This window comes from Plectropomus leopardus, chromosome 3 (genome assembly GCF_008729295.1).
Source record: "Plectropomus leopardus isolate mb chromosome 3, YSFRI_Pleo_2.0, whole genome shotgun sequence".
Lineage (NCBI taxonomy): Eukaryota > Metazoa > Chordata > Actinopteri > Perciformes > Serranidae > Plectropomus > Plectropomus leopardus.
This window is the reverse complement of record NC_056465.1, coordinates 24055815-24067221: the sequence shown is the minus strand read 5'-3', so window position 1 is coordinate 24067221 and position 11407 is coordinate 24055815.

The following is an 11407-nucleotide window of genomic DNA, read 5'->3' as shown; positions in this document are numbered from 1 at the left end:
ATGGTGTTTTTGGCCGTTTTTGCAACTTTTTATGCTATGGCGTGTTTCGGCACGCTATTTTAAGTGGTTTTCAAGTGTTTTTAGCTGTTTTTGGGACGTGTCAAATTTTGACATTTTTGCCTTACTATAGCCTTGCTTTTTGGGTCAATTTTTCGACATGCGATTTTATGGTGTTTTTGGCCGTTTGTGCAACTTTTTAATGCTATGGCGTGTTTCGGCACGCTATTTTAAGTGGTTTTCAGTGTTTTTAGCTGTTTTTGGGACGGGTCAAATTTGACACATTTTTGCCTTACTATAGCCTTGCTTTTTGGGTCAATTTTTCGACATGCGATTTTATGGTGTTTTTTGGCCGTTTTTTGCAACTTTTTATGCTATGGCGTGTTTCGGCACGCTATTTAAGTGGTTTTTCAAGTGTTTTTAGCTGTTTTTGGGACGTGTCAAATTTTGACATTTTTGCCTTACTATAGCCTTGCTTTTTGGGTCAATTTTTCGACATGCGATTTTATGGTGTTTTTGGCCGTTTTTGCAACTTTTTAATGCTATGGCGTGTTTCGGCACGCTATTTTAAGTGGTTTTCAAGTGTTTTTAGCTGTTTTTGGGACGGGTCAAATTTTGACATTTTTGCCTTACTATAGCCTTGCTTTTTGGGTCAATTTTTTTCGACATGCGATTTTATGTGTTTTTGGCCATTTTTTTTTGCAACTTTTAATGCTATGGCGTGTTTCGGCACGCTATTTTAAGTGGTTTTCAAGTGTTTTTAGCTGTTTTTGGGACGGGTCAAATTTTGACATTTTTGCCTTACTATAGCCTTGCTTTTTGGGTCAATTTTTCGACATGCGATTTTATGGTTTTTTTGGCCGTTTTTGCAACTTTTTTATGCTATGGCGTGTTTCGGCACGCTATTTTAGGTGTTTTCAAGTGTTTTTTTAGCTGTTTTTGGGACGGGTCAAATTTTGACATTTTTGCCTTACTATAGCCTTGCTTTTTGGGTCAATTTTTCGACATGCGATTTTATGGTGTTTTTTGGCCTTTTTTTGCAACTTTTTATGCTATGGCGTGTTTCGGCACGCTATTTTAGTGTTTTCAAGTGTTTTTAGCTGTTTTTGGGACGGGTCAAATTTTGACATTTTTGCCTTACTATAGCCTTGCTTTTTGGGTCAATTTTTTCGACATGCGATTTTTATGGTGTTTTTGGCCGTTTTTGCAACTTTTTATGCTATGGCGTGTTTCGGCACGCTATTTTAAGTGGTTTTCAAGTGTTTTCAGCTGTTTTTGGGACGGGTCAAATTTTGACATTTTTGCCTTACTATAGCCTTGCTTTTTGGGTCAATTTTTCGACATGCGATTTTATGGTGTTTTTGGCCGTTTTTGCAACTTTTTAATGCTATGGCGTGTTTCGGCACGCTATTTTAAGTGGTTTTTCAAGTGTTTTTAGCTGTTTTTGGGACGTGTCAAAATTTTGACATTTTTGCCTTACTATAGCCTTGCTTTTTTGTCATTTTTCGACATGCGATTTTATGGTTTTTTGGCCGTTTTTGCAACTTTTATGCTGACAAAATGGCGTGTTTCGGCACGCTATTAAAAGTGGTTTTCAAGTGTTTTCAGCTGTTTTTGGGACGGGTCAACTTTTTTTGAAATTTTTGCCTTACTATAGCCTTGCTTTTTCGGTCAATTTTTTCGACATTTTTTATGGTGTTTTTTGGCTGTTTTTGCAACTGTTTTTATGCTATGGCGTGTTTCGGCACGCTATTTTAGTGGTTTTCAAGTGTTTTTAGCTGTTTTTGGGACGGGTCAATTTTTGACATTTTTGCCTTACTATAGCCTTGCTTTTTGGGTCATATTTTTCGAAATGCATTCCATGGTGTTTTTGACAGTTTGTCCAAAAAACAGCTGCTAAAACTGTTTGACGAACCATTTTAAAGTAGCCTACCAAGTGACACTGTTTTTTGGGACGTGTTGCAAAAAATTTGGACAAAAACACCTTACTATAGCCATGCTTTTTTTGGGTCAATTTTTCGAATGATTTTATGGTGTTTTTGGCGTTTTTGCAAAATTTTATATTAAGGTAAAAATGTCAAAATTTGACCTGTCCAAAAACAGCTGAAACTGTTGAAAACCACCTTAAAATAGCGTGCCAATACATGCCATAGGATAGAAAGTTGCAAAAAAAGCCAAAAACACCCAATGATATGCATGTTGAAAAAAATGACCCAAAATGCAAAGCTATGTAAGGCAAAAATGTCAAATTTTGACCCGTCAAAAAACAGCTGAAAACTGTTGAAAACCACCCAAAATAGCGTACCAAGATCATGCCATCGCACATAAATTGTTGCAAAAACGGCAGAAAAACACCAAAAACACCATGAAAAAACGATCTAAAATTCAATTTATAGTAAAAAATTTCGAAAATTTTGACCTGTCCTAAAAACAGCTGAAAACTGAAGAACCACTTAAAACAGCATACCAGGACACGCCATTGCACATAAGTTGCAAAAAAACGGCCAAAAACACCACAATATAGCATGTCGAAAAAAATGACCCAAAATACAAGGCTATAGTAAGGCAAAAATGTCAAAATTTGACCCGTCCCAAAAACTGCTGAAAACAGTTGAAACCACCTAAAATAGCGTGCCAATACATGCCATAGGATAGAAAGTTGCAAAAACAGCCAAAAACACCATGATATGACATGTCGAAAAAATGACCCAAAATGCAAAGCTATAGTAAGGCAAAAATGTCAAAATTTGACCCGTCCAAAAAACAGCTGAAAACTGTTGAAAACCACCTAAAATAGCGTACCAAGTCATGCCATCGCACATATTGTTGCAAAAACAGCCAAAAACACCATGATATAAACATTTCAAAAAGATTTCGAAAAATTTGACCTGTCCCAAAAACAACTGAAAACCACTTAAAACAGCATGCCAGGACACGCCATTGCACATTAAGTTGCAAACACGGCCAAAAACACCATAATATAGCATGTCGAAAAAAATGACCCAAAATACAAGGCTATAGTAAGGCAAAATGTCAAAATTTGACCCGTCCCAAAAACTGCTGAAAACAGTTGAAAACCACCTAAAATAGCGTGCCAATACATGCCATAGGATAGAAAGTTGCAAAAACAGCCAAAAACACCATGATATGACATGTCGAAAAAATGACCCAAAATGCAAAGCTATAGTAAGGCAAAAATGTCAAAATTTGACCCGTCCAAAAAACAGCTGAAAACAGTTGAAAACCACCTAAAATAGTGTACCAAGTCATGCCGTCGCACATATTGTTGCAAAAACAGCCAAAAACACCATGATATAACATTTCGAAAAGATTTCGAAAAATTTGACCTGTCCCAAAAACAACTGAAAACCACTTAAAACAGCATGCCAGGACACGCCATAGCACATTAAGTTGCAAACACGGCCAAAAACACCATAATATTAGCGTCAAAATTTGTCAAAAAAAATGACCTAAAATACAAGCCATATAGAAAGGCAAAAAATGTCGAAAAAAAATTTGATGAGTCAACAATTTCTCTGAACATGTCCCAAAAACAGCTGAAAACAGTTGAAAACCACCATAGTGTGTCAAACAATTGTTGCAAAAAACCTGACGCCATAGGATTATAACATTTCGAAAAGATTTCGAAAAATTTGACCTGTCCCAAAAACAAACACTTAAAAATAAGCACGCCATAGCACATTGTGCAAAATAGGCCAAAAACACCATAATATAGCGTGTCGAAAAAAGGACCCATTTTAAAGCTTATAGTAAGGCAAAAATGTCAAAATTTGACCCGTCCCAAAAAACAGCTGAAAACAGTTGAAAACCACTAAAACAACGTGCCAAGACATGTCATAACATAGAAAGTTGCAAAAATGGCCCATCCATACATACATTTTCTTCTGCTTATCCGGGGTCGGGTTGCGGGGACAGCAGCCTAAGCAGGGAAGCCCAGACTTCCCTCTCCCCGGCCACTTTGTCCAGCTCTTCCCGGTGGATCCCGAGGCGTTCCCAGGCCAGCTGTGAGACATGGTCTCTCCAGTGTGTCCTGGGTCTTCCCCGGGGCCTCCTACCGGTGGGATGTGCCCTGAACACCTCACCAGGGAGGCATCCTGGAGGCATCCTAATTAGATGCCCGAGCCACCTCATCTGGCTCTTCTCATCGCGGAGGAGCAGTGGCTCTACTCTGAGCTCCTCCCAGATGACTGAGCTTCTCACCCCATCTCTAAGGGAGAGCCCAGCCACCTTACGGAGGAAGCTCATTTCGGCCGCTTGTACCCGCGATCTTGTTCTTTCGGTCACTACCCAAAGCTCGTGACCATAGGTGATGGTAGGAACGAAGATCAACTGGTAAATTGAGAGCTTTGCCTTTCGGCTCAGCTCCTTCTTCACCAAGACAGATCAGTGCAGCCTCTGCATTACTGCAGACGCTGCACTGATCCACCTGTCGATCTCCCGCTCCATCCTTCCCTCACTCTGAACAAGACCCCGAGGTACTTAAACTCCTCCACTTGGGGCAGGATCTCGTCCCCGATCTGGAGGGGGCACTCCAGCCTTTTCCGGCCGAGAACCATGGCCTCAGATTTGGAGGTGCTGATTCTCATCCCAGCCGCTTCACACTTGGCTGCGAACCGATCCAGTGAGAGCTGGAGGTCACGGCCTGATGAAGCCAACAGGACCACATCATCTGCAACGAGCAGAGACCCAATCCTGAGGTCACCAAACCAGACCCCCTCAACACCCTGGCTGCGCCTAGAAATTCTGTCCATAAAAGTTATGAACAGAATCGGTGACAAAGGGCAGCCCTGGCGGAGTCCAACCCTCACCGGAAACGAGTTTGACTTACTGCCGGCAATGCGGACCAAGCTCTGGCACCGGTCATACAAGGAACGGACAGCCCATATCAGGGGGTCCGAAACCCCATTTTCCCGGAGAACCCCCCACAGGACTCCCTGAGGGACATGGTCGAATGCCTTCTCCAAGTCCGCAAAACACATGTGGACTGGTTTGGCAAATTCCCATGCACCCTCAAGTACCCTGCCGAGGGTCCAGAACTGGTCCACAGTTCCACGACCGGGGCGAAAACCGCATTGCTCCTCCTGAATCCAGGGTTCGACTATCCGGGGGACCCTCCTCTCTAGTACCCCCGAATAGACCTTACCAGGGAGGCTGAGGATTGTGATCCCCTATAGTTGGAACACATCCTCCGGTCCCCCTTCTTAAAAAGAGGGACCACCACCCCAGTCTGCCAGTCCAAGGGCACTGCCCCCGATGTCCACGCAATGTTGCAGAGTCGTGTCAACCACGACAGCCCCACAACATCCAGGGCCTTGAGGAACTCCGGGCGGACCTCGTCCACCCCCGGGGCCCTGCCACCGAGGAGCTTTTTGACCACCTCGGCAACCTCAGCCCCAGAGATGGAGAAGCCCACCCCTGAGTCCCCAGGCCCTGCCTCCTCACTGGAAGGCGTGTCGGTGGGATTGAGGAGGTCTTCGAAGTATTCCTTCCACCGATCCACAACGTCCCGAGTTGAGGTCAGCAGCGCCCTGTCCCCACCATACACAGTGTTGACAGAGCTCTGCTTCCCCCTCTTGAGACGCCGGATGGTGGTCCAGAACCTCTTCGAAGCCGTCCGGAAGTCGTTCACCGTGGCCTCACCGAACTCCTCCCACGCCCGGGTTTTCGCCTCAGTTGGTTCCGCTTGGCCTGTCGGTACCTGTCTGCTGCCTTCGGAGTCCCACAGGCCAAGAAGGCCCGATAGGACTCCTTCAGCTTGAGGGCACCCCTTACCGCCGATGTCCACCAGCGGGTTCGGGTGTTGCCACCCTGACAGGCACCGACCACATTATGGCCACAGAACCGGTCGGCCGCCTTAGCAAAGGAGGCACGGAACATGGCCCACTCGGACTCAATGTCCCCTGCCTCCCCCGGGACATAGTCGAAGCTCTCCCGGAGGTGGGAGTTGAAGCTCCTTCTGACAGGAGACTCTGCCAGACGTTCCGAGCAGACCCTCACAATGCGTTTGGGTCTGCCAGGTCTGACCAGCGTCCTCCCCGACCACCGGAGCCAACTCACCACCAGGTGGTGATCGGTTGACAGCTCCGCCCCTCTCTTCACCCGAGTGTCCAAGACATACGGCCGCAAGTCCGACGATACGACTACAAAGTCGATCATTGAACTGCGGCCTAGGGTGTCCTGATGCCAAGTGCGCATATGGACACCCTTATGCTTGAACATGGTGTTCGTTATGGACAATCTGGCAAGCGCAGAAGTCCAATAACAAAACACCACTCGGGTTCAGATCAGGGGGGCCATTCCTCCTGATCACGCCCCTCCAGGTCTCACTGTCGTTGCCAACATGAGCGTTGAAGTCCCCCAGCGGAACAAGGGAGTCTCTGAACTGCTGTTTGGACCATAGGCACAAACAATAGTCAGGATCCGTCCCCCAACCCGAAGGCAGAGAGAGGCTACCCTCTCATTCACCGGGGTAAACTCCAACGTACAGGCACCGAGCCAGGGGGCAATAAGTATTGCCACCCCTGCCCGGCGCCTCTCACCAGTGGCAACTACAGAGTGGAAGAGAGTCCATCCCCTCTTGAAAAGACTGGTTCTGGAGCCCATGCTGTGTGTCGAGGTGAGGCCAACTATATCTAGTCGAAACTTCTCAACCTCGCGCACCAGCTCAGACTCCTTCCCCACCAGAGAGGTGACATTCCACGTCCCCAGAGCTAGCTTCTGCAGCCGAGGATCGGACCGCCAAGGTCCCCGCCTTCGGCTGCCGCCCAACTCACACGGCACCCGACCACTATAGCCCCTCCTACGGGTGGTGAGCCCATGGCCAGGAGGTCCCACGTTGCCTCTTCGGGCTGTGCCCGGCCAGGCCCCATGGGTAAAGGCCCGGCCACCAGGCGCTCGCCATCGAGCCCCACCCCAAGGCCTGGCTCCGGGGGGGTGGCGGGAGGGGGGGTGGTGACCCTTGTCCGGACCATTCGTCTTGTTCATCATAAGGGTGCGGTGAGCTACACTTTGTCTGGTCCCTCCCCTAGGACCTGTTTGCCATGGGTGACCCTACCAGGGGCATAAAGCCCCCGACAACTGAGCTCCTAGGATAACTGGGACACGCAGACCCCTCCACCATGATAAGGTGGTAGCTCAGGGAGGGGGCAAAAATGGCCTAAAACATCATAATATAGGATGTTGACAAAAAAAAAAACAAAACGCAAGGCTATAGTAAGGCAAAAATGTCAAAATTTGACCAGTCCAAAAAACAGCTCAAAACTGTTGAAAAACACCTAAACAGCATGCCAAGACATGCCATTGCACATAAAGTTGTAAAAACGGCCCAAAACACCATAATATAACATGTCGAAAAAAATGACCCAAAATGCAAGGCTATAGTAAGGCAAAAATGTCAAAATTTGACCCGTCCCAAAAACAGCTGAAAACAGTTGAAAACCACTTAAAACAGTGTGCCAAGACACACAATAGCACATAAAGTTGCAAAAACGGCCAAAAACACCGTAATATAGCATGTTGAAAAAATGACCCAAAATATAAGGCTACGGTAATGCAAAACTGTCAAAATCTGACCCGTCCCCAAAACAGCTGAAAACAGTTGAAAACCACCTAAAACAACCTGCCAAGACACACCATAACATTAAAAGTTGCAAAAATGGCCTAAAACACCATAATATAACATGTTGAAAAAAATGAACCAAAATGCAAGGCTATAGTAAGGCAAAAATGTCAAAATTTGACCTGTCCCAAAAACAGCTCAAAACAGTTGAAAACCACGTAAAAGAACATGCCAATACATGCCATAGAATAGAAAGTTGCATAAACGGCCCAAAACACCATAATATAGCATGTTGATAAAATGACCCAAAATGCAAGGCTATAGTAAGGCAGGACGTCAGGTTTGGCTCAGCGGGTAAATCAGGCGGAAAGTGTGCCTGAGGTTGCTGGTTCAAGTCACATCTGGGACACATGGCTTTTTAAGGCAGCTGTCCAAAGCAAAGGGGTTGACAGACAGGAAGGACAGTCAAGAGACAGGAAAGTAAGTCAAGTTACAGGCAGTTGGGTTGATAGACAGGAAGTTAAGCTGAGAGAAAGGAAGTTGAGTTGAGAGACAGGAAGTTAGGAGGAGGTAGAGGATGGGAGTATAAGAGATGTTAAAAAGAATAAGAACAGGGTAGTAGAAGGGTCAGAAAGTAGAAAGTAAGGGACTGGAACAGGAAAGAGTAGTAAGGTAGGAAAATCAGGAACATAGCACGATGCAGCCTAGCCTGAGTCTGGAAAGATGAAAGAAGGGGATGATACATTCCTTAGGTCTATAATGACAAGGAGCAGTCCTAAAATGAAGAAAGTCCGAACCATCATCAATGATGTACATTGCAATAAACACACTGCAATTGTCTCCTTGTCTCCTGAATTTATATTTATTTATATACTGTATGCTAAATTTCCCCTGCCGAGAACATTTTCAACAGATGTCACTGCCGATACTGAATTTTCTGTTTGAAAATATGACCATACGACCTTAACGTCTGACTTTACAGACAGATATACCAGCCAATATTTCATTTTATTTATGCCATAAAATGTCATTTGGCTGTAGATTCACACATTTTAGACACTGATCATGATATTGCAGAACAAATTAAGGCACGTTAAATTGAGAAATGTATCCTTTTGGCCAATAAATAGGGCGAAGTTGTCCCGAAACCAGTAAGTAATTAAAAAACTGTGATGTAATAACATACTTTATCCATTAGAGAGTACTGACATGTTTTAATATTCAAGTGTATGGTATTTTGTTTTTTTGGTGACACAATTGTCTCCCTGTCTTGGATAAGAATAGTTTTGGCCAATTCTGTCATTATCCAATAAAATTCAGTCATGGATTTTGTACTGCTGCATAACCCCTTTGCTTGTGAAGCTTGAACTGCCATCCTAGAAGACGCCAACTGGCCAACTTTTCCCCTGAGCCACTCAGTTATTCATACCATTCTGGATGTTCCCTTTAGCTTTCACATTTGGACAAAAACCTTTAAAAGTCACCTGTCCCAAATAAGGCTCGATCCCAAAACCTCAGAGACAACAACCAGCCATTTAAACCACTGAGCCAAACCTCCTGACACTGTTTTCATTGTTCTCTTTCACACTTTTGTTTGGACAACAAACTAAAGACTTAAAATTCACCTGTTTTGATAAAATTCCCCTGTACTGGTTGATGTTTGCACTAATGATCTCATAGTCTGCAGACAAGCCCTCTAACCAACTGACCAAAACCTTCAGATATTCCAACTGTGTTTTAAATGGCACTTTAGACTCTTCTCCAGGGAGCGGCCTGTAAAACCTACCTGCCCTGGATGAGGTTCAAACTCAACACAATAGTTTTTTTTGTTTAATTAATTAATTTACATGAAATTTTTAGGGTTTGGTCTACAAATGATGTACATTAAGATGACGTGGAATTTATGTGCCCTCCAGTGCCAGTGGGTGCTGGAAGTACTACATAATTTAAAATAGCTCACTGCAGGGTCCATACTTTTTGCATGCATTATCCGAATTTCACAGAAATATACAGCCGTTGTAGCTGGAGTTCACCAGTACCCAACATACATGGGGATGTGAGGGCCCTTTCACCGCTGCTTGCAGCCTTAATTTTATTATGTTTTGTCCATCATGTATATCTGGAAAATAAAACCACTGTATGTGATGTATGATTTTCAGTAACCCTATACTTTCACAGATCCATCTTCAAAATCAAGATAAACGTTATTGTCCCCATGGGGAAATTTGCATGCTACAGACACCAATACACATCCAACAGACACAACTGAGAAACAAAAAAAAAATACTGTTGTAAGTGCAAGATGAAGTCTTTACTTAAAGTAACTGTTACAAGTAATAGTCCTGTATTTACAATACTGCTTAAATAATAGTATAAAAGTATTAATTACAAGATGTCCTTTTTTGTCCTTGTTTAAAAAAAAAAGATTTTCATGAGAAACTTCTATAAACTTCTACACTATAATGATATAATATATAATGTCATAGTATAGTATGTCCTCCAGAACCTTAAAAAAAAAAAAACGTCCTAGTAAGGTATGTTGTCCAAAATCATGAAAAAACTTCATAGTAGTGTGTCGTCCAAATTCATGAAAAAAACATCATAGTATAGTATGTCTTCCAAAATCAAGATAAAAATGTCATAGAACATTAAGTCCTCCAAAATCATTTGAAAACATCATTCAGATATGACCTTATATAAATGACTAACAACAAATGTTTGAAAATCTATCACAATATTAACATTTAAAGAAAAGCCCCAATTTGTATCATTGAAAATGAAATACTGTCATATTTAAAATGAAACAGATTTTTTTCTTCTGTAGAAGAAGTGTTGGCACAGTTAATAAAAAAGGTGAAGCAACTGAAGGTTGTACAGTTTGCACTATAATTTACTGGATTCCTAGTTAGTATGAGTCCCAAAGAGAAATACAAAGGGTATTTTGTTCTACTTTCATTTAATTCCTACGGAGCCCTTAAAGGGTCATGGCAAGAATTCTGGATAGCACTGCTCAGCGCCTTTAAAAAAGAGAGAGGTATGACCACAAACTTTCTATAAATGTATGTATGTAAATATGTATATATATTTGGTAGCACTTTCTGTGAAGTGCATGTCTAGATTTCATTATAACGCATTTTACACTTGTATATATGTATATATGTATAGTCTCTTAGTTTTTAGTTTTTTAAGGGTATTCCTTTATATTCTTTTAATATTGTTTGCTCTTTATTCTCTTTGTTCTTACTGTATGGCACTGCTACACCCCAATTTCTCAGTTTTGAGATTAATAAAGTATATCTATCTATCTATCTATCTATGAACACACTTGCCTCTATAGTGCTGTATAATCATAGTTATAAGTACTTGTGGTTATTTATAATGCTTTATACAAATAATCATAAGTGAAAGTATTGTGAGGGAGTGCAAAAATAATCCTAAAAAAAATTTTGCCATGACCCTTGGGGGATCTGTACGATCCTGCTCACACATTTAGGTAAACTGTACCTACTGCATAGAAGAGAGCTCGAGACTATCATCATTCACTGTATTACTTTACTTTAAAGAAATGCAACATCCATTTAATTTCATCATCTGGGCATCTTAAAAGTAAACGAACAAGAAAAAAAACAGGCCAGCGGATGAGTGGGAGGAAAGCAGTGCTGCTATGCTTTTGAATGTAACACCTACAAATTCCCTTTTTGAAGAGAGATGACAAGAAACACAGCACAGCTGCTGCTTATAAAGGGTTGAAATTTAAATGTACATTCGAGGGGGGCAAATTAAGATACATGTTAGCAGGATGTTTCCACTCAGCAAATGATAAATTGTGGG